Source organism: Lissotriton helveticus, assembly GCF_964261635.1.
Source record: "Lissotriton helveticus chromosome 1_1 unlocalized genomic scaffold, aLisHel1.1 SUPER_1_unloc_40, whole genome shotgun sequence".
NCBI classification, from domain to species: domain Eukaryota; kingdom Metazoa; phylum Chordata; class Amphibia; order Caudata; family Salamandridae; genus Lissotriton; species Lissotriton helveticus.
This window is the reverse complement of record NW_027611682.1, coordinates 238,956-263,548: the sequence shown is the minus strand read 5'-3', so window position 1 is coordinate 263,548 and position 24,593 is coordinate 238,956. Positions and strand designations below refer to the sequence as shown.

Here is a 24,593-nt window from a genome sequence, read left to right as displayed (position 1 = left end):
GGAGTGAGAGGGAGGGAGTGAGTGAGTGAGAGTGAGTGAGAGGGAGGGAGTGAGTGGGAGTCAGTGAGAGGGAGCGAGTGAGTGAGGGAGTGAGTGAGAGGGATGGAGTGAGTGAGAGGGAGTGAGAGGGAGTGAGTTAGAGGGAGGGAGTGAGTGAAAGGGAGGGAGTGAGAGGAAGTGAGTGAGTGAGTGAGAGGGAGTGAGTGAGAGGGAGGGAGGGAGTGAGTGAGTGGGAGTGAGTGAGTGGGAGTGAGAGAGAGGTAGTGAGAGAGAGGTAGGGAGTGAGTGAGTGAGTAAGTGTGAGGGATTGAGAGGGAGTGAGTGAGAGGGAGTGAGAGGAAGTGAGTGAGTGTGAGTGAGTGGGAGAGGGAGGGAGAGGGAGTGAGTGAGACGGAGAGGGAGTGAGACGGACAGGGAGGGAGAGGGAGTGAGACGGAGACAGAGGGAGGGAAAGGGAGGGATAGGGAGGGAGATGGAGAGGGAGGGAGACGGAGAGGGAGGGAGACTGATAGGGAGTGAGATGGAGGGAAAGGGAGGGAGACTGATGGGGAATGACATGGAGGGAAAAGGAGGGAGACTGATGGGAAGTGAGATGGAGGGAAAGGGAGGGAGACTGATGGGGAGTGCGATGGAGGGAAAGGGAGGGAAATGGAGGGAGAGGGAGGGAAAGGGAGGGAAATGGAGAGAGAGGGAGGGAAAGGGAGGGAGGGAAAGGGAGGGAGATGGAGAGGGAGGGAAAGGGAGGGAGACGGAGAGGGAGTGAAAGGGAGGGAGAAGGAGTGAGAGGGAGGGAGAGGGAGGGAAAGCGAGGGAGACGGAGAGGGAGTGAGAGGGAGGGAGACTGATAGGGAGTGAGAGGGAGGGAGAGGGAGGGAGATGGAGAGGGGGAGAGAGAGAGAGGGAGGGAGAGAGAGGGAGTGAGAGAGAGGCAGTGAGACAGTCAGTGAGACAGAGGAAGACAGGAGAGAGGGAGAGAGAGAGAGAGCTAGAGAGAGGGAGGGAGACCGAGAGAGAAAGAGAGAGAGAGAGATGTGTGTATGCTGGGACGGCTCAGTGGACGAAGGCGTCCGCTGCAGGGACCTGTGATCAACCTCATGGTCAGTTTTATGTTGTTGCTCTAGCCCCGCCCCCTCCCCCACTGACCCCGCCCCCCACCGATGCGGCCCTCGGACACAAACCAAACTGTAAATTTGGCCCCCGAGAGAAAGTTTGTGAGTACCCATGCTCTAGTAGGTAGAGACATGACAAATGTATGCCGTGGACATATGGGGATAAATCATATTAGATCGATGGTGGAGCGAGCAAATGGTAAGTCTGTGTGTGGGCTGAAGCCCATAAAGGAGATAAGCATGTCTCTTTGAGACAACGCAAGCAGTGTCTAGCCGAGACCTAGAAATAGAACCTCATAAAAAATAAAGGTACATTAAAATAATGTATTTTGTCTTTTCACAAAAAATTATTTCAATTAATTCTATACAAAACTTTTGAGCAGAGGCAATTTAGTAATTTAGAGCACATAGTAAGAAAATACAGGGATTTTACTTTCAGCGCGATTTTTTCAACAAATCTTTAAAAAACATTTTTAACACATTTAAAATCAATTACATATTTAATTAAAATAAAAGTTAATAGTATTCAAGCATTTTGTTCTACATTTCAAGTATATCAAATTAATTTACAATAATATTTAACTTAAAAATAATTCTTTTTTTAAGTTTAAAAAACATTCAAAATATCCCATATATTTTTACACAGGGAGATCTCCACCCTAGTTGAACATATTAAAGATTATATTTCTTCTTAAGATTAAATTAAAGGTTTCCCACCAGAAGTAACATTTTGTTTATGTATTAATAATTATTAAATGTGCAGAACACATGTAATTTGACTTTACTAATAATGAATGTTATACTAGTGTTTAGATTTTTAAAATGTATTAAAACATTAAAAAATAATGAAATGATTTCTTTAAATATTTTTTGCCATTAAATTACATTTATCTAGATTTTGTTAAACTAGTTTTAAATATTTAATTCAGCATTATTTCCTATGGGGTTTTATTTTATGTCCCTACCACCATTATTATTTATTGGAGTTTGCTGCAGTTCCAGTGGATGGCCATGTGTGATGTTGGACTTAATCCCGCTCTGAGCACAAGTACATTTACGATTGTTTCAGGTACATTATGGCTTAGTGACTTTAGAGTTGTGGTTTATAAACAGCAATGGGCTTACTCTTTAGTGGGTGAGTGCCTGTCTTTTCCCTAAATGGCTCCCTATACTCCTCCTTAGTTCTGCCTTCATCACTCCCCTTTATTTATAAGCATTTCCCATTTTACAGCCACTCCCTCTGTCCCTTCCACATTTACTACTAAAAACTGTACTAACTTGCGCGGAAACTGTGAAGTCGGGGCAGACAACTACACACAGAAAAAGATAGGAGAGGCAGAACAACTGCACGTAATTTGTGAAAAGCATTTTGTAGTTCTTTAGTAGTACTAAAAATGTACAACTCAGATTATCTGTGAGACTCTCTTGGGTATGTCTGATGTGATTCTAAAGCTCGTGAAACTGTCCTCAGCAGATGAGAAGCAGGTTCCATTTGTAACAAAAAAGGACATGGAAAGAGGCCGCTAAAGTGGATCTTTGTAATACGAGGCCATGTCCCCTTGGAACTGAAGTCATTAGGACTATTTAGGGTGATGACAGGAATGGTTTGCATCTGACTGGTCTTGTCTTTAGTGGCACAGAGACTGGAGAATGATGTGGTGGGATGTTGCTGAGATTAATGACCTGTCCTTCCATCACTTTTTGTTTTTTTCAATAATCAGTCACAAATTGCATAGGCATGAACAGACGTTGCTCCCATAGATTCCTACAACAAAGGGACTCCTGCCGCAGGCACCTGCTGAGGCTCATTAAGGCTGGAAATAGTTTGAGGTTACTTGGATTCCAGATCCTTGGGGGTGTGGCCTTAAAGTTCAGGATCAAATGGACTTGGTGGGTCAGTCATTGCTTATAAACACTCAGGGAGCAAAATACACTGAATGGGATGAGGCCACAAATAGTTACTAAGGAATGAGGTAAATTCACAAATTTCTATCCCTCGCTGTGCGTTTTTCTCAGTAAACAGTTTGTTGGACGATACATTGATTGATGTCTTTGTGGCGGCTTCATGTGAAGGTTTTGCGATGCTGAAAGCTATTCCTCAGAGCACCCTTTGCTTTCCCACATTGTGTCTGTCATGTAGAGAGGTTGCTTTTATAACTGAAGTTTTTGTCACACCGAGAGGACTGATAATGTTTTTTCTTGCTGTGGATTTTCTCATGTTGAATCAAACTGAGTCTCCAGCAGATGATTCCCTGGCATTTAGACCAATGACAAGGTTTTGCCCAGTGTGAGTTTTCTCATGACGAGTGAGACCAGATTTCTGACTGAAGCTTTTCCAGCATTCAGAGCACTGATAAGGTCTTTGCCTAGAGTGAGTTCTTTCATGTCTAGTGAGATTGTTTTTCAATGTGAACCTTTTCTGGCATTCAGAGCACTGGTACGGTTTTAGTCCAGTGTGAGTTATCTCATGATGAGCGAGACCAGATTTACGACTGAAGCTTTTCAAGCATTTAAAGCACTGATAAGGTTTGTACCCGTGTGGGTTCTCTCATGGAGAGTGAGAGCTATTTTCTGGCTGAAGCTTTTCTGGCATTCAGAGCACTGATACGGTTTTAGTCCAGTGTGAGTTCTTTCATGTTGAGTGAGACCATATTTGTGCCTGAAGCTTTTCCAGCATTCAGAGCACTGATAAGGTTTTTGCCCAGTGTGTATGCGCTCATGTTGAATGAGATTGGCCTTACAACTGAAGCTTTGTTGGCATTCAGAGCACTGATACGGTTTTAGTCCAGTGTGAGTTCTCTCATGACGAGCAAGACCAAATTTCTCACTGAAGCTTTTCAAGCATTTAGAGCATTGATACGGTTTTAGTCCAGTGTGAGTTTTCTCATGTTGAGTGAGACCAGATTTATGGCTGAACCTTTTCTGGCATTCCGAGCACTGATACAGTTTAAGTCCAGTGTGCGTTCTTTCATGATGAGTGAGACCAGATTTATGACTGAAGCTTTCCCTGCATTCAGAGCACTGAAACGGTTTTTGCCCCGTGTGGGTCCTTTCATGTAAAGTAAGGCTGAATTTCCGATTGAAGCTTTTACAGAATTCAGAGCACTGATACAGTTTTAAACCAGTGTGAGTTCTTTCATGTTGAGTGAGACCATATTTGTGCCTGAAGCTTTTCCAGCATTCAGAGCACTGATAAGGTTTTTGCCCAGTGTGTATGAGCTCATGCTGAATGAGATTGGCCTTACAACTGAAGCTTTGTTGGCATTCAGAGCACTGATACGGTTTTAGTCCAGTGTGAGTTCTCTCATGACAAGCGAGACCAGATTTCTCATTGAAGCTTTTCAAGCATTCAGAGCATTGAAACGGTTTTAGTCCAGTGTGAGTTTTCTCATGTTGAGTGAGACCAGATTTATGGCTGAACCTTTTCTGGCATTCAGAGCACTGGTACGGTTTTAGTCCAGTGTGAGTTCTTTCATGACGAGTGAGACCAGATTTATGACTGAAGCTTTCCCTGCATTCAGAGCACTGAAAAGGTTTTTGCCCCGTGTGGGTCCTTTCATGTAAAGTAAGGCTGAATTTCCGACTGAAGCTTCTACAGCATTCAGAGCACTGATAATGTTTTTGCTCAGTGTGAGTTACCGCATGTTGTGAGAGAGTAGATTTCCGATTGAAGCTTTTACAGCATTCAGAACACTGATACGGTTTGAGCCCAGTATGAGTTCTCTCGTGTTGAATGAGATGGTCTTTCCGACTAAAGCACTTCAGGCACTTAGAGCACTGATAAGGTTTGTGCCCAGTGTGGATTCTCACATGTTGAATGAGATCGCTTTTCCGACTGAAGCCTTTCCGGCATTCAGGACACTGATACGGTTTTTGTCCAGTATGAGTTCTCTTGTGTTTAGTGAGGTGGGATTGATAACTAAAGCTGTTCTCACATTCATTGCTCTTATTCGAGTTGTTTGTATCTCCAAGTTGGGGTTGTTCCTGGATACATGCCATCTTAAGTCTGAATCTAATTCCGGAGTCTGTACTTGTTTGTGTTAAAACTCAACATTAACTTCTAAACTACGCTGCTGAAGCTCTTCTTCACATTTGCATTTGACTAATTATAGTTTTTATTTGGAGATCAATGTTCTTATCTTTGAAGCCAGCCTATCTAACTTGTCTTATAAACTTTCACTGAGAGGCCCCTTATTTTTATTAAGATGCCCCTCATGGATTCATTTTCTCCAAGTTATGCCCACAAGGATTCCCACAAGTAGAATTAAGCTCATTCTGACTGCAGTTTATCGCATTTAATTTAGGAGTTTTAAAAGCACTGATTGGGTCTTTGGGGATTAGTACTTACAAGTGAGGTACATTTTTTATACAAGTAATGAACAGGCATTAAAACATGTTAGGGTAGTTTATGAATTATCAATAGTGTAACACTGGCCCTTTTAGGCTTCCTATTCCGGTGAGGCCCAAAAAGGTACACCATTAACTTTGGAGGTCTGGCACACTTGGAAACAACATAGATCAACCCAAGAGACAGAGTTGGTGGGACAAATCTTTCTATATTGTAGATGTTAAACCAGTGTCTTTGTTGTAATGACATCTGAGAAGAACATTTTCAGTTATTTTTTAAACTACAATGTTTTCTCTCCTCCGAATCACAGGAGACGGAGACATAAGCTTGCTCGTGTAAACTGAGGTTATTAGCCTTCCTGACACTTCTGTCACATCACGTCTACGGATACTGATTTGCTGGGAGAGGCTTAGGTCTCCATGGCATTTCTCATAAACCTTGACAACAAAGGGAGAGGTAGGGAAAAGGAGACACTCTCTCAGTCCCCAATCAATTGCACATAAACAAGAAAAGAGAGGTCAGATCAATCTCTGGTCAATCTTTGAGAAATCTCTAAAGACCACAAGTCATGGAGTCAAAACAAGGTTAACACACCCGATTTGGGTGGTAAAGAAAGCCCTCACACACCGACCTAGTCAGTGTCATGCTTCATCATCGGGCCCCACCAAAGAGGCCGAGTGCCTCTTCGGTGTGCTACGACGCCAGAAAGACTGCGGAGCTGGTTGTGTGTGGAGAGGGCGTGCTCTAGAATACAGTGAAGTTTTAAAAGTGCCTTAAAAAAGGGTATCAAAAACAAATTTTAATGAGTGATCCCTAAGGCACAAAACAAAGAGTATTAAGTGTCTGTATTTAGTTGCCAAGGTTCAGGGTTGGTTAAATACAGGATATACTCAAATCAATCTTAGTCAACATGTTTCAGCCATAAGGGTGGTTTTTATTTACCAAGGCATTCGTCAGGACTAAACCCCGGCGGTATGGGCTCTCTAATCACCCACCCTAACCTGGGGACGTGAAAGTGAAAATTATAAAGGTGAAAAAAGTGCTTAAAAATGTGGGAAGAGTGATTTACTCATTCCAAAAATACTCCATAAATTTTGGAGTGTCACAGCACCTGTAAAGTGAAGAACATAGACAAACAGAAGACAAACATAAACATTATTAATATGAGCCTTTCTGAATTTTCATAGTGCTCCATGATATGTGGCTCAAGTGGTGTTCCCAAAGTAAACAACGATTTTAAGCACCATCCAGATAGCCCCTAGAGGATGATAGCAAATAACTCTGGGAAGTGACGTGCTAGAGGTGTACTATTTACAAAAAACGATTTAGAATGGGGGGATTTAAAAAACACAAATGCGTGTACTCCTTTTGAAGGGATCAATGGACCTCAAAGGTCTGTGCCCCTCAAGTTGGTATATAAAGGTAGAGCTCTCACTTTAAAATAGGGCGCTACTAGCACCATGGGTCTCGGGAGGGGATCGGAGCGACCTGGCACATCCTAGAAGAAAAAGAAGTACAGTTGCAACAGCCTGTGCACGAGTGGACACTTAGCTCTATATGCAGAAGAATCAGCGACCTCGATTGCAGCGTCTACTCACGCCCTCAGTGCTCTCGACCCGCTGCAAACCTGGTTGTGGCCTCAAAACCGGACCCCGTGGATGGAAAGCCGGGGCCGGTAACCTGGTTCTTAAAGGGATCAGTTGCGTGTGCGACCTGTTTCCGGGTGGGCGTGTCCCGCCGCAAACGAGGCTAGGGACGCACCCGCCCACCCCGGAAGGCTCGGTCTCAGTTGAAAACGAGGCTTGGTTGCCGTCATTGTCTTTCGGACAGGGTCCATCGATATTATAATGATGAATGGACGATACTAATGGAACTGATTATATTGCCGCGCTTGTGCCAAATGTGGAAAATACAAAAGCGCTAATTTATTATTTGAAGTTATTTTAATTTTTAAATGTTAAAATTCGCTCCATTAATCTTTGGGCAGTAGTACAAATAAACCTGTCATGTCAGGAAGGCTAAGAGCTCGACCTGGGAGCAGACTACCAGGCTCAAAGTGTCAGAACGGCACTGATTCGGTATAGGACCAGGCTCCGAGTGTCAGAACTGCACTGATTCGGTATAGATAGCTATGGGGTGAGAGGGTCAGAGTATCAGGTAATGCAATCGCAGGTTCATTACAGGTAAACAATGCCCAGCACTGCTTAGGGTAGTTGATCAGAAGTAGTGATATCACTGTGGGCAGTATTCTCAAGATAGTATTGAGCTCCAAGGGATGTCATCATTCAGCCCATTTACATTGGTGCCCAAACGATACACCCAACGTTGCTCTTTTTCAAAAAGTCTGCTGGTTATGTTGGTTGAACCACTCACCACTTCGATTACCGTCCACCTCATATCATTCGGAGTGTGGTTTCTGTCCAAAAAGTGGCGGCTCAATTTCGTGGTCAGTTTTTTACATCTGACATTGCTCCGATGCTCGCAGATACGTTGTTTTATTTTACGCGTTGTCATACCAACATAGCGTTGTTGGCAGGGACACGTAATCAGGTACACCACATTCATGGTGTTACAATTTGTATGCTCTCTTTGGGTCCATATTTTTCCAGCTTCAAGCGATAGAGTTTTGGTAGCTTCGGTCAGGTGGCAAACACTACAGTTAGAGCACGGGTAATGCCCTACAACTTTGGGCATACCCCAAGCACCTGTGATTGTAGGTGTAGATTCGGGGGGTTTTCCCTTGGGACGAGTGTGCACCAAGGCATCTCTTAGGCTCCGTCCTTTTTTAAAAGAGAATAGAGGTTTCTCCCAATTTTCTTTGTAGGAGGTCAGTATGTTCCAATGCTTGTTGATGGATTTTTTCATCATATTGGAGAGGCTGCTGTACGTGGTAACACACGTGAGGGGTATTGATTCAGGGTTGGTGACTTTGTCCTCTAGCAGGGCCTCTCTTGGTTGATTCCTCGCTCTTTTGAAGCCTTTGGTCAGGATAGGTGCTGGATAGCCTCTGTCTTTCAATTTTCCAGTAAGACTTAGGGACTGTTCTTTGAAGTCCGAAAGGGAGGTGCAGTTGCGCCTCAGTCTGAGATATTGCCCGTAGGGGAGGTTCTCCTTCAGCGGGCGGGGATGGAAGCTGCTGAACTCCAGGAGGTTGTTTTTAGCAGTGGGCTTATGATGGGTCTTAGTCCTGAGACCAGCTCCTTGCACCGAAATTACAACATCGAGGAAGACTATCTCCGATCTGCTCTTGGTATTTGTAAACCGCAGATTGCGGTCTAGAGTGTTGATCCAAACTAGGAAGAGTTCAAGATCGGTGTCACTCCCAGTCCATAGTAGTAGGATGTCATCTATGTAGCGCTTCCACAGGAGCATTGATGACGAAAAAGATTGGGAGGTCGGTAGGATGTATTTTGCCTCAAAATCAGCTACATAAAGCCCCGCCACGCTTGGAGCAAAAATGCTGCCCATGGAGGTACCCGAGCACTGGAGATAAAGCCTGTCTTTAAAAGAAAAAAAGTTTTCTTTTAGGGCAATCGTGGCACACTCGATGACGAAGGCTTTGGGTGTTTGATGATCCCATTCGATGGAGTCTAATGATTCTGCCAGGACTCTAATCGTGTCGTCCTGAGGGATACTCGTATACAGACTTTCCACGTCCAGAGTAACAAGAGTGACTGAGTTTTCAGGAAAGGTTACATCCGATAATAGGCGTAAGAGGCTTTTAGTATCCTTGAGGTAAGTTGGGGTGGACTGTACCAAAGGTTTCAGAAAATAGTCACAAAATTGGGATAGGGGCTCAAGGAGAGATCCTATCCCCGAGACAATGGGACGGCCTGGTGGTGGCAGTCTGTTTTTGTGCATTTTCGGTAACGTGTAGAAATATGGTATAACACTGTTGGTGTTCCTCAGAAATGCAGCTTCGTTTTTGGACAAATGTCCTTCTTCCTCAGCCTGTTGGACAAGGGTCGTGATTCTACTAGCGATTCTCATAAACCATCAGACAGAATTTGCAACACTGCTCTGTGTGAGGATCAGTTGTTGCCAATGTCCTTTGCTTGACCAATCGTGAAATGTTTCCTTTAAGTGAAAATATTCTTATAATTAGTAGTTGCAGTAGATTTTCAATTTACTTGCGGGTACAGTTATTATTTCAGAGGTTATTCAATCCCAATAACTGACACTTGGTAAATGTTCCTGGTCATTGTACTTCAAGGGTTTGACAACAAATAATGATTGTAAGAAAGTCGATAAATCACTTTCACATTCAGCAGTTTCTTCCGCGCCAAGTTCCTCACCATTCCTGGTGCATAGAACTAGTTTCTTCTTTAGAGATCTAGAATGTTTCTACTTTCCTCAAAATATCCCTTTTTAAAAATGTTTCCGAAATTGCGACATTTCTTTTTCTTTTTGTTGCCTCAGTGACCTGTGAAAATAGAGTTAGAAATTATAAATGAGTTGCACTCCAAGGGAGTAAAACACTTCATGGATACTGCATAGACAGGGAGCTCGGGACCACTGAAACTCAATGTCGTGAGAACAAAAGTAGTGAATACTGTAGAAAGAAACACAAGTTACACATGCATCATGACATAGATTCTCAGAAGCATCCAACACCAACAATGTACTCTTTCTGTGATGACATCTGGCATCACAGTAAGGTATTTGTACCTCCTTTAATGAATTATCAGATGTTGTGTACTCCCCTGCCCATTTAAAGGACTCTGCTATTCCTTATTTCAGGGATCCATGAAAGGACATTTCACTGAACAAAGGAATCTGCCTTGTTGTAATCACTGCTCCAAATGCCGCTGGTGGAGCGTGATTATTGTATTAAGAGTGCTTTGCTCGATCAATTCCTTACCCTTGGGTGTGATACTAATACATAATACATACTCAAGAAACATGACTAACAATGTGCCTCGTGAAACATGTGAGAGTTTAAAACTGCATTGAAAAAGCATGCAGAAGGGTCACAAACTGGTTTGAGATTAAGTCATTCCTGACAGAGAGAGAAACCTACTAAAGTGCTATGAAAATAATATGAGAGGTAATAATGCAGTCTGTAGTGTTAACACAAAATATGATTATGAAAATGCTCAAGTAAAATGAGTCCTGCTTATGTTTTCTTTGAGATCTTAATCAGACAGTAAGTGCTTGCACGGCTCTTAATGAAACGTAATTAGGCTATGCTTACAAGTATAATGAAATGGTGTTTTTATAGTATTTCATATGCATCTCAATTTCCTTACTGTTTTCAATATTAGCACGTTTTTTTCTTTAGAAAATAGTGATTTAGTGGTTTTCCATGTAGGCCTCTAAAATGTATTTTGTCTTTCATCATTTCCTTCGAATAGACTAAAAATGTTGTCCTGATTGCACTGTAGCTACGAGTATTATCGCTGAAGTTTTTGTCCCACAGTTTGAAAAATGGACGTCCTTTCTGTTAGAATTAAACTATTGACTTTGTTGCAAGCTCAGAAAAGAGCGTGTGGAATGGACACATTGAGTTGCAAATGTATTTCGTATTTCCGAAGGGCAGTGATGTTGCACATCCTTGGCTGCAGCGCAAATTCCGCCGTGGTGCTGTGCTTTCCAATTGAGGGCGTGGCTCCGAAGGCCACTGGCCATCGCGCGCACACCCCCACCATGACTCATGTTGGCCGGGGGCCATCCTGAGCACGGAAGGGGTTAAAGAACTGTGAACACTGAACAAAGGTATTGCGTATGGGTTCTGGACGAATTGGATTAGAGAACGATCACACCACAGTTGCACCATGGATTTTGACCAATGGAAATCATGCAAACTGCGTAAAAGTTATTTTGTTGGCAGGAACTGAAAATGTTTGGAGGTATAATTTCCCCTTGGGAAAAGGACGGCATGCTGCTATTTTCCCTTGCGTATCCGGGGCCTGACATGCTGTGGGTCTAAACTCTGATTTTTCCCTGAACAGAAATCTCCTGATTACATCCGCACTTTACCGGCTGGTGAAGTTGAGCAGGTAAAACCTGTCAGCTGAAGAATTTATTACTCCGGCTTTTGCACGCTGTGCTCTAGCGTTCTACTGAGTCCAACTCGTGTCCTGGTTCTGATAAATCTACAACTGATTCTTGGTTTCTATGATTCCAAATTGCATATTCTATTTTGCAATGTGTTCTCTATCTTTTTCTCTATTCCTTCCTCAATAGGTGTTATTTGACGATGTATTTGTACTGAGCTGTGATGTGCTGTGATTTACCTGTATACAAAAGAATAACCATTATTAAATTATTCTAGTGCATTTTTTTACTTTGGCCATTCAATCTTGAAGTTTAGATAAAGACAACTTGATAACTATTCCATGTGTTTGTCTTTACTTAATGATGATTTTAATAATATTGTGTGAATATTATTAGCTAGGCACTTCTTTATTACAGGTCCTCATGAAGGAGTGGCTTTCCATCTCTAGTTATCTGAGTCCCTATTAGCTCATACGGAGGACCTTATGATTATGATCGAATTGCAGAGTTTCTATGGGCCAAACTCTGTGTTATTGTGAATTGTGATGCTGAGGATTGAGTTTACGATGTGGTGGGTAACCTATGTTTGAGCTCACAAATTTTACACCTCTCCCCTGGATCACCACCGTAGACTGAAGCTGTGTCCAGTTACCTCAGTGGAATTCACCATTTCAAATTGTGTGAAAGATAAGGACTTACCTGGTGGCACGGAACTTGTCACACTCCTTTGACAGGACCCAGACACTGCAACCCCTGAAAAAGGTAAAAAAAACAGCATAACGGGAAAGGAAACTAAAATGTAATAAGACAAGACAAATAATATAGAAACCAGAGAAATAAGGAAATAGAAGCTATCTTCCGTTCTTCTTTAAAGAGACCCAGTGTGGCTCTGGAGGTGACAAACAGGACAGGGCAGGCTGAGAGGTGGAAGTCAGATCCAGAGAGGAAGGACGAAGAATGTACAGACTGAGGGAAGCATAGAATCACATGGTATAGAGGAAACAACTATGTAGACAGTCAAGGGACTGCTGGAGAACACAGGACTGAAGCGTGCTCATGGCCCAGTGCCTCCCAACCCAAGAAGGGACTAGACCTGCACTAGGATCCCACCACAGTCATATTCCTTGAGGAATGTGGCTACATCAGGTGGGTGCCAGGGTTAGTGGGATCTAAAAAATTGATGTTAATGTTAATGTTAATGTTAATGTTAATGTTATATTGAGTTTGTATAGCGCACGGCTACTCTGAAAGAGTGTCCCGGCGCTTTCTACAGGCAGCTCGGTGTAGAATAACACAACAAGGAACAACAGATACAGAGAAAGAAAAGAAAAACCCACCAGAAAAAGCCTAAAGATTAAAAAGCCTAAAGATTAAAAAGCCAGGTCTTCAGGCTCTTCCTGAACTGAAGCAGATTGGAGGTGCTGCGTAGCGCCAGCGGAAGCGAGTTCCACAACTGGGGAGCCTTGAAGCTGAAGGAGCGCCCCCCAGTGCGGGCCTTCCTCACACGTGGGACCACGGCATTAAAGAGAGATTCGGACCGCAGTGAGCGGGCTGGGCGATATAAGGCCAATCTTCGCTGCAGGTATCCAGCACCTAAACCAAACAATGCTTTGTGCATCAGCGTCAGGGATTTAAACATGATCCGCTTCCGGATAGGCAGCCAGTGAAGCGTATGCAGCAACCCAGAAGCTCGTGCACGCCTATGCAGGCCAAAAATGGCGCAGGCCGCAGAGTTTTGTGCCACCTGCAGGCGCTGGACCAGATAATCAGGAAGGCCAAGGAAAAGGGCGTTGGCGTAATCCAACCTGGATCCAATGAGCGCTTGCACAGTGATGCGCCTATGCTCCACAGACAGCAGTGGTAGGAACTTGTGGAGCATCTTCAGAATGCCGAAACAGGTGCCGGCCAGCCCAAGGACATGAGCTCTCAATGAAAGCTTGTTGTCCAGCTTGACACCAAGGTTTTTGGCGACCTGTGATGACTGTGCGGGAGGACACATGTCAGACGGCCACCATTGCCGCCATTCAGGGTCGGTGACACAGCCAAAGAATAAGACCTCCGACTTACTGGAGTTGGCCTTCAAACTGTTCCGCTGGAACCAGTCGAAGACCAGTCGAAGACCATTCCCAGACAAACCTGATGAGGGAGGTTTGCGGGAACATGGGGTGGCTGGCCACTGCTACAACGACCAAATGTGGCGGCACACTTTGCCACATAAACCTTAGTATTTATAAGAGCCCTAAACTAAGAGGCAGAAAGAAGAAAACTGTTATGAAGAGAATACACTAGGCAGAGGTCAACAGTTCTTTATTAGCATCTACTCCCCTTTTTTGCGTTATTTCCTAATCTGCTTCATTTCTAGATTCCTTATTTCTTGCTCATAGCCTTCTGCTGCCGCTACACTTTCTGGCCCCTGATATTCCCCGCCTCCGTTCCTGTTCACGGCCGATCTTCCCCCATGCTGCCCCCACAGCCCCCCTGCCTCTTTTCCCGTTCCCACCTCCCAGCTGCACTTCCCTCCCCCGTTCCCCTATTTAATGGCTGTTACATACAGCGGGCATGCCGCTGGTGCGCCAAAGGCAAGCCCGTCTGCACCCGTCTGCGCCCCTACTGCAACCAGTGCCAGGGACCCTGAATCTCCCACCTTTCACCGCAATGAGCCAGCTGCCCTCCTCGCACTTAATCCCGGAAGGAACAACAGCTGTTAGCTGTCATCGCCGAACACCACCCACAGCCAATTCTCCTGCTGACACTGCTGACATTCCTTTATCATCCACATCACACCCACAGCCTCCACACCCTCGCCGGACGCCCGCTCCACCAAGGCTCTGAAGTGCATCCTCCTCAATGTGCGCGCCCTGCACAGACACGCCGTAGAGATCTGGGACCTCCTCGACACCCTCTCGCCAGATGTTGTCTTCTTCACAGAAACCTGGACAAACGCTACCTCTGCCCCGACATTGCCACCGCCATTCCTGACTGCTACAAGATCCAGAGGAAGATCCGCCCCCACCGCCCTAGAGAAGGACTCGCCCTTACACACAAGAGCTCCCTCCGACTCTCCACCTCCAGAACGAGCGACTCCCTCTCCAACACCAAACACCTCCACTTCCAGATCCTGACCAGCCCCAGTACCACGCTACGTGGCACCCTCACTTACAGACCCCCTGGGCCTTGCGCTCCTTTCACTACCGCCAATGCCGACCTCATGGCACCCCACGCCATCGCTTCCATGGACTTCATACTAATCGGAGACCTGAACTTCCACCTGAACAACCGCAGCAACCACGACTCCACCGCCCTGCTGGCCAACCTGGCCAACCTGGGACTGGAGCAGCTCATCACCACCCCCACCCACTAGGTTGGACACACCCTCGACCCCATCTTCGCAGGAGGGACCAACTCCCACTTCTGCCACACCTTGCAGCCTCTTTGGACAGATCACCACTGCATACACTTCTCTTTCAGCACCACCACCGCACACAAGCCCGCCCCGCGCCCAGCTCGAAGGAACTGGAGCAATGTCACAGAGGAGCACCTCAACTCCACCCTCATCCTCAACCCCCCCTGCTGCCACGACAGATGCCAACTCTGCAGCCACGGAACTACACCGTTGGATCACCAGCTGCGCAGACAAACTCGCAACCCGCTGCCACACCAACAGACAATGCCCCCTGAAGGCAGCCTGGTTCACCACCGACCTTAGAAGCCACACGCCCCTGGAGAAATAGCAAAAACACCGAAGGCCAGACCACTAACAAGCAAACCATGGCAGAATACCACCAATTCATAAGAGCCACCAAGAGGACCTTCATGGGGAACAAAATCCTCACCAACGCCAGCAACCCAAAGGAACTCTTCAACATCACCCAGCAGTTCACCAAACCCCCCAACGAAGCCTTGGACATCACACTGTCCCAGGGCCTCTGGAACAAGCTCGGCTCTTACTTCCACCTGAAAATTAAGGCCCTCTACGACAACTTCAGTGAATGGACTCCAGAAACCACCTCCCCTCCAGCAACGACATCTAGCCCACCATCACCGCCTGGACACCGTTCACCATCGGAGACACCACAAAGAGCATGAAGAGCACCCACTCAGGAGCCCCCAAGGACCACTGCCCACCGCACATCTTCCAAAGAGTCGCCACCGCCATTGCGCCCGAACTAAGCAGCACAATCAAACACCACTTTCGAATTCAGCATCTTCTCCTATGGCTGGAAGCGGGCTGAGGTCAATCCCCTTTTCAAAAAACCCTTGCTGGACTAGACTGACATGAAAAACTACCAGCCCTTCTCTCTCACTCCCTTCGCAGCCAAAGTCACAGAGAAATTCGTCAACGCCCAGCTGACCTCCTTCATCAATGAGAACGCTATCCTAGACTCCTCCCAGTCCAGATTCCGCAACAACCACAGCACCGAGATCCCCCTTCTCGCCGCCACAGATGAAATCCGCAGGCTGCTCGACCAGGGCAACACTGCGGCCCTCATCCTGCTAGACCTCCCAGCAGCTTTAGACACCGTCTCCCACTGCACTCTTGCCGCCAGACTCCACGACGCCGGCGTACGGGGAACCGCCCTCGACTGGATCCGCTCCTTTCTTGCATGCAAAACCCATAGGATCAGACTCCAACCCCTTCCTCTCCAAACTCACAGAGATCAACTGCGGAGTACCCCAAGGTTCATCGCTCAGCCCCACGCTCTTCAACATCTACATGGCCCCCCTCGCCACCATCATCAGACAGCACGGACTCAGCATAGTAACCTACTCTGATGACACCCAGCTAATCCTCTCCCTCAGGGAGAACAGCGAAGACACCAGACTTAGCTTCCAGGAAGGAATGAAAGACGTTGCAGCCTGTATAAGCAACAGCTGCCTAAAGCTCATCTTGGAGAAGACTGAGGTATTCATCCTTGGACACCCCCCCTCCACTTGGAACAACACCTGGTGGCCTTCTTCTGCCCTCGAAAACCCACCCACCCTGAAAGACCACGCCAGAAACCTAAACATCATTCTAGACTCCTCCTTTACTATGACTCGCCAGATCAACGCCGTCGTCTCCACCTGTTTCAACTCCCTCCGCATCCTTCAAGACCTTCAAGTAGATCCCCCACAAAGCCAGAAAGACTGTCACCCGCGCACTGATAATGAGCAGACTGGACTACGGAAACGTCCTCTAAGCCGGAACCAACAAATCCATGCTACACAAACACCAGACCAACCAGGACACCGCAGCCAGACTCATCCTCGGCACCACCCAACACCTCCACTGGCTCCCGGTCGAGAAGAGAGTTACCTTCAAGCTACACACCCACGCCTACAAATCCCTCCAGAACATCGGTCCAGATTCCTCACCGAAAGAATTTCTTTCCATGTACCCAAAAGAAACCTCTTCTCCGCTGACCTCGCTCTAGAAGAGACCCTGAGCATCCTCAGAACCAGAGCAGGTGGAAGAGCCTTCTCCTACATCACAGCCAAGACCTGGAATGAGCTCCCAGTCAAAATCAGACGCTCCCCTACACTTCACACCTTCAGGAAGAGCCTCAAGATCTTATTTTTCGGCTGACCCGGGGCTGCCCCCTCCCGCTCCTTGAGACCGTTACAGGTGAGTAGCATGCTTTACAAGCCCCTGGTTGATTGATCGATTGAGCTTCCATACCTTCAGGCCAACAGATAATAGATCATTCCAAATGTGGCAGGACAAAGGCGGAAAGGAGGGTTGTACCAAGTAGGTTAATTATAACAAAAACATCACAAAATGTATGAAACTAGAGATAATTAGCCTGACCCTGGAGTATACCAACATTTGAAAGGAAACATGCTTAAAAAAGCTAGCATAAAAACAAATAAGGAAGAGCACTACATAAAAGTCATGTATTTGTTTATTTTATTTTTTTAAGATCATAAACTATATAGCTTGAGAATGGTCTGGAGAGGGAGTCAAATTCTTGAAGCTGAAGAGAGATAAAAAACAGGAACACAGAGAGAGACACAGAGAGAGACTTGAGAAGAAATAGAAGAAAAGGAAACAGAGGGCACTAGGAAACGTTACCTAGTGGTTATCTTGTTTATTCCGCTGAGGGAGGCAGCCGCACCACCTGGCCCGTCCCAGAATACCTTGAAAAGAAGTAAAGAGACTCTTCAACCAAGAGCTTAATTGCATCAAACATGAATCACACTTCATCTCATCTTCCAAAACAACTGTCCTTAACTTACAAAGAAAAACAAACTCTTGTTCTCTACAAAACCATTGTAAAGCACCTTTGGTCTACGAATAATATAATATTTTTTAAAACCTTTTTATTCGCCTGGTATCTACGACCAAAGCCACAACACTCAACATCCTCCAAATCCAAACCTTGCACTACAATGGATCACTGACAGAATATCGACAAAGAAAATATCGAAGTACTAAGATATCGTGACAAAAATATTGTTGTCCAGAATATCAGAGTCCTATCCACATAATGGTAAGTACAAAAATATCGTTTTTTTTTTTAAATGTGTGAAAAATAATATAAAGTAGAGTAAATAATATATATAATAAAACAAACAGTTTTATTAGAAAATGTTTAAAATAATACGTTAACAAAAATGAAACATACAAATATATAAAATATAATATACAGATTTACTTAATATTAATAAATCATTATTATAATAAATTATAACATGTTAGAAATATTACAAATAATAAAAACATATATATATATATGGACTTATACCAATAAAATAAAAATAAAATATATATATAATTTAAAATATAAAATATTTGTAATCTTGTACAATTACATTTGACTCTACATTAACATCAACAATAGGGAAAATGTTGGATAGCGGAGGGGATAAAATTACTATTTCAACTCCAGTGAGAGCAACAGTAGGGAAAGGGTTGGATAGCATAGGGGAATAAATAACTATTCCCACTTCAGGGAGTGCAATAGTAAGGAAAGTGTTGGATAGAGGGGGGGAATAATTTACTATTACCACTCCACCAGGTAGAACTGTAGGGAAGGTTTTGAATAGCGGAGTGGAATCATTTACTATTCCCACTCCAAAGAGTGCAACAGTAGGGAAAGGGTTGGATAGCGGAGTGGATAAAATTACTATTCCCACTTCAGCAAAAGTTGGATAACAAAGGGAAATAATTTACTATTCCCACTCCAGGGAGTGCAACAGTAGAGAAAGTGTTGAATAACAGAGTGCAATAATTTACTATTCCCACTCCAGCAAGTAAAACAGTAGGGAAAATGTTGGATAGCGGAGGGGGATAATTTACTATTCTCACTCCAGCAGGTAGAACTGTAAGGATAGTGTTGAATAGCGGAGGGGAATAATTCATGAAGACTGCATACTTATTACAGTCTCCCGTGAACCTCTCTGGGACTGCCAAAGGTACGGAGACTGGAGTATTCACTGTAATAGAAAGAGGGTTACTACCACCTGCACACTGACTATTGGTACGATCAAAGTGAAAGGTAGCTGGCTGCAACACAGGACCCTGAATCTTAGAAGACGGCCCTGCTTCTGCACCCCAAGTACGTACTTTCACTCTAAGGGCATTCAATTCCTGATGTAAACCTACATTCTCTTGTCTCAATCCCTGTACCTCAGACTGAAGAGATGTGACCGCAGCCATTAACTCCTGTAGAGAGGGAATCCCATCTTCCCCTACACTAGGAGTCCCTCCACCCAAGTCCATCGTCGCTCAGGCAGTATTTTAATACGTGGGCTTGGTTTTCTGTCCTGTAGCCCAGTTCTCAACAGTCCGATACTGTGGGAGTGAAGATTGAGCCCACTCCTCTACCTTAGTACCCGTCGCCAACACCATCAAGAATCACAGTGATGGCAGGGAAGAACCATGGAAGAAGGTGGGGAAACAGCACAATTGTTCGTATGTCTCTGGACCAGCATTCATGGACTTGTGGACCCCAGAAGTACCTACAAGAGGCCTCAAGAGAGAGAAATTAGCTCCATACATCCACATTCATACGTGCTTGATTTTTAGGCATGACTCTTTTGAGCAAACACAAGGAAAACTCTTACCCCCCACTCAGCTTCCAACTGCTTATCTGAGATTGGAGGTATAGTCCTGCTGAAGTCCTTGGCTCACTGTTGTAAGTTTCACAGTGCAAGAAATCCTCATAGAGTATTATATTTTCAATGTCCAGACATAAGAGAACAGGATATCCAGGAGGTAAATAAGCCTTCTTCTCCTTTACATATTCGAAACAAAGATGAGGGGGAAAATACCGATAATCATGGCAAAAAAAAAAACACTACCACGCAAGTGAAAAAAGAAAGGGAAAGGATCCTCACTGCCCCTAACAAATCCAAGGAGATTTTTTCAGTCTTGAGGGAGCTCACGTCTGATGCCAGGACCCTTCCTTCTCAGGCCCCCACCCAAGAGTCCTGTAATGCCCTAAATAGTTTCTTCACCGAAAAAATCATCAAGATCAAGAACACCATTCCTCCTGCCTCTTTCGACGGCACACTAGCCTCCTCTCCTGGAAACCCACTCTCACTATCATCCTTCCCCGTCCTCGACCCCAGTACTCTGGCCAAACTCGCTGCTCGAGTCAAATCCGGCTCGCCCAATGATTGCTGCCCTCCCTCTGTCTTCCGTGACATTTGCCTGGCTCTGCCGGACTGCATTTTGCCTTTGTTAAACACCTCTCTCGAGGCAGGTGTGGTGCCCAACTCCTTCAAGGAGGCTGTCTTGGTGCCCCTGCTGAAAAAGCCTAGAGCTGACCCGGAGGATCTTGCCAACTATCGGCCTATTTCTCTCTTGCCCTACCTATCCAAACTTTTGGAGGCACACGTTACCAGCTGCCTCTCTAAATTCATTGAGTGCTCCAACTATCACGAACCCAATCAAGCCGGCTTCAGACCAGCCCACTCCACCGAGGCTGTGATTCTGGCAGTTATGGATTCCTTAAGGGGCAATGCCAACAAAGGGGCACCTCAGGCGCTTGTTCTATTAGATCTGTCGGCGACATTCGACACGGTGGACCATACCATCCTTCTCCACCGTGTCGAGCAAGCCGGCATCCGGGGCCTGGCTTCTGCCTGGCTTAAATCTTTTCTGTCGGGCAGAGCCCAGGCGGTCCGTTTAGGCCCTTTCACAGCCGCGAAGGTACCATCCACCTGCGGAGTGCCCCAGGGATCATCCGTGTCTCCTCTGCTTTTTAATCTTTACCTCCAACCGCTCATCCATTCCTTGAAGAGGTGTAATATTACCGTCTTCAACTACGCAGACGATCTGCAAATTATTTTCCGCTCAACACCCCCATTGCAGCTCTCGACTGTCAAGCGGTGATGCTACACATCCAGCATTGGATGAACTCCCACCAGCTTAAGCTGAACCCGGGGAAGACAGAGCTAATTCTTCCGGGCAACAGCCCCACTTACTGGGGTCCACAGTTCTGGCCGGTTGAGCTTGGCTCCCCGCCCGCCCCGGCCAAGTCAGCAAAGAGTCTCGGGGTCATAATTGACACAGAGCTCTCCCTCAAGCCCCAGGTGGGTGCTGTTGTGTCATCATGTATGTTCCAGCTCAGAAAAATCAGGAAAGTCTCTTACCTCCTCACACCTGAGGCTCTGATACAAGTCTTGATCGCCTTGGTGCTCTCCCGCCTGGATTTTTCAAACTCTCTGTACCATGGCCTATCCAAATCCCTCCTCTACAGGCTCCAAATTGTACAAAACCAAGCGGCTAGATTGGCCTATAAAATCCCGAAGTGGCAGTCTGCGAAACCACTACTTCGCAAACTCCACTGGCTGCCGGTGGAGCAGAGGACTGCGTTTAAGACCGGGTGCCTGACATTCAAGGCTGTGTCTGGAACTTCTCCCGCTTTCCTTAAATCCCTGGTCACTCCCTATTGCCCGGTACGCAACCTCCGGTCTTCTCATCGCCAACTTTTAGTCGTTCCCTCTATTAAACTTTGGCGGCCGCAGATTTGCTCGCCGGGCTCCCAATCTTTGGAACCAGTTGTCCCTCTCGTTCAAATCCGCCAACTCTCTTCTGGAATTCAGAAAACTCCTGAAAACCTACCTTTTCACGCAGACTAGCTAGACCCCCGCCTTTACACCTCTCAGCACTCAACCAGCGCCAGGAACCTTATGGTGTCAGAGCGCTATAGAAGATCCCCTTAAGATAAGATAAGATAAGAAGATATACATGTTTCATAAATTGGGTGCACCCACCCTAGTCACCATTATCGTAACTTAATTTAATAACCAATAGCATTGTCCTGGAAGCAGACAAACTTGGGAAAAGGCAAAACGGGAATCTACTGCAAGGAAAGTGGCCGCGTTAACCTTGTCAATTCCGCCACGCAGAGGATTCTCTATCGTAGCGGCATACGTGGTATCGAAAATATACAGCAAACAAAACCATGAATTAAAACACGGAATCAGGGGAATGGGTATGTAGTTGTACCTGAACTTCTCTCCTTCTGCGGGAATACGCTAACTGAATCCCAGTGATAACAACAATTTCCAGCATAAATCCAAAACGACGATGTTCCTTGCTAGGAAAGAACTCCACAGGAAGTCAGGCAAGGCGGGACAACAGGAAGTTCCAAAGGAATCCGGATCACCAGGAAATACCTGCCGGGTCACGGGACCGGGAAAGAAACCAAGCGCCGGCTCAAAGGGAGGAACACACTTTATACTGCGCGTAACTCCGCCCAAATAAAGCACGCATGACAGGCATACAGAAAAAACAGAGAAGGTAAGAGAGAACCGGCTCACTGATTCTCAACAATGAAGCAGGATTATTTTATTAAGAGTGTTTTGCTCGATCAATCCCTACTCTTTGGGTGTGATACTAATACATAATACATACTTAAGAAACATGACTAACAGTGTGCCTCAGGAAACATGTGAGAGTTTAAAACTTCATCGTAAAAGCATGCAGAAGGGTCACAAACTGGTTAGAGATTAAGTCATTCCTGACAGAGAGAGAAATCTACTAACGAGCTATGAAATAATGTGAAATGTAATAATGCAGTCTGTAGTTTTAACACAAAATATGATTATGAAAATGCTCAAGTAAAATGAGTCCTGCTTATGTTTTCTTTGGGATGTAAATCCGAGAGAAAGTGCTTGTACGTTTCTAAATGAAACGTGATTAGGCTATGCTTAAAAGTATAATGAAATGGTGTTTTTATATTATTTCTTATGCATCTTAATTTCTTTACTGTTTTCAATATTTGCACGTTTTTTCTTTAGAAAATAGTGATTTAGTGGTTTTCCATGTAGGTCTCTAAAATTTATTTTGTCTTTCATCATTTCCTTCAAATAGACTAAAGAAGTTGTCCTGATTGCACTGTAGCTACGAGTATTATCGCTGAAGTTTCTGTCCTACAGTTTGAGAAATGGACGTCCTTTCTTTTAGAATAAAACTGTGTTGACTTTGTTGCAAGCTCAGAAGAGAGCATGTGGAGTGGACACGTTAAGTTGAAAATCTATTTCCTATTTCCGAAGGGAAGCGATATTACACATTCCTAACACCTTGGCTGCGGAGCAAATTCCGCAAAGGTGCTGGACATTCCAATCGCGGGCGTGGCTCCGACGGCCAAAGGCCGCCGTGCGCACACGCCCACCATGACTCATGACGGCCGGGGGCAGTCATGAGCACGGAAGGGGTTAAAGAACAGTGAACTCTGAACAAAGGTATTGCATATGGGTTCCGGACGAATTGGGTTAGAGAACGATCACACCACGGTTGCACCATGGATTTTGACCAATGGAAATCATGCAAACTGCGTAAAAGTTATTTTGTTGGCAGGAACTGAAAACGTTTGGAAGTATAATTGCCCCGTGGGAAAAGGATGGCACACTGCTATTTTCCCTTGCAAATCCGGGGCCTGACATGCTGTGGGTCTGAACTCTGATTTTTCCCTGAACAGAAATCTCCTGATTACCTCCGCACTTTACCGGCTGGTGAAGTTGAGCAGGTAAAACCTTTCAGCTGAAGAATTTATTACTCCGGCTTTTGCATGCTGTGCTCTAGCGTTCTACTGGGTCCATCTCGTGTCCTGGTTCTGATAAATCTACAACCGATTCTTGCTTTCTATGGTTCCAAATTGCATATTCTATTTTGCAATGTGTTCTCTATCTTTTTCTCTATTCCTTCCTCAATAGGTGTTAGTTGACGATGTATTTGTTCTGAGCTGTGATGTGCTGTGATTTACCTGTATACAAAAGAATAACCATTCTTAAATTATTCTAGTGCATTTTTGTACTTTGACTATTCAATCTTGAAGTTTAGATAAAGATAACTTGATAACTATTCCATGTATTTGTCTTTACTTATTGATGATTTTATTAATATTGTGTGAATATTATTAGCTAGGCGCGTCTTTATTACAGGTCCTCATGAAGGAGTGGCTTTCCATCTCTAGTTATCTGAGTCCCTATTAGCTCATACGGAGGACCTTATGATTGTGAATAAATTGTAGAGTTTCTATGGGCCAAACTCTGTGTTATTGTGAATTGTGTTGCTGAGGACTGAGTTTACGATGTGGTGGGTATCCTATATCTGAGCTCACAAATTTTACACCTCTTCCCCTGGATCACCACCGTAGACTGAGGCTGTGTCCAGAAAGCTCAGTGGAATTCACCATTTCAAATTGTGTGGAAGATAAGTACTTACCTGGTGGCACAGAACTTGTCACACTCCTTTGACAGGACCCAGACACTGCAACACCTGAAAAAGGAAAAAAAGCATCATAACGGGAAAGGAAACTAAAATTGGATAAGAAAAGACAAACACTTTAGAAAACCAGAGGAGTAAGGAAATAGAGGCTATCTTCCACTCTTCTTTAAAAAATAACCAGTGTGGCCCTGGAGGTGACAAACAGGACAGGAAAAGGTAGGCTGGGAGGAAGCAAAGAGGTGGGAGTCAGATCCAGAGAGAAAGGACGAAGAATGAACAGACTGAGGGGAGGATAGAATCACATGGTATAGAGGAAACAACTATGTAGACAGTCAAGGGACTGCTGGTGAACACGGGACGGAAGCGTGCTCATGGACCAATGCTTCCCAACCTGAGAAGGGACTAGACTTGCGCTAGGATCCCACCACATTCATATTCCTTGAGGAATGTGGCTACATCAGGTGGGTGCCAGGGTTAG

General features: G+C 45.1%; 1 long non-coding RNA gene and 1 pseudogene across 3 annotated transcripts in view; both read right to left on the bottom strand.

The window, feature by feature from the left end:
* Positions 1-3,368: 3,368 nt before the first annotated feature.
* The window catches only part of LOC144806040 (uncharacterized), a 142,014-nt pseudogene continuing 120,789 nt past the window's right edge, over positions 3,369-24,593 (bottom strand). Inside the window, exon 6 of the transcript XR_013605664.1 lies at positions 3,369-5,155. The product of XR_013605664.1 is annotated as an uncharacterized LOC144806040 (transcript). The remainder of the gene's footprint in view (positions 5,156-24,593) is intronic.
* Positions 5,551-24,156, bottom strand: LOC144806036 (uncharacterized). Of its 2 annotated transcripts, XR_013605662.1 has the most exons (5): positions 24,113-24,156; positions 17,507-17,571; positions 12,154-12,207; positions 9,452-9,880; positions 5,551-5,894 (listed from the first exon to the last, which is right to left on the bottom strand). It is a non-coding gene; the product is annotated as an uncharacterized LOC144806036 (long non-coding RNA). The 2 variants fall into 2 exon arrangements; XR_013605661.1 differs by lacking the exon at positions 24,113-24,156 and having other exon boundaries at positions 5,552-5,894; positions 17,507-17,717.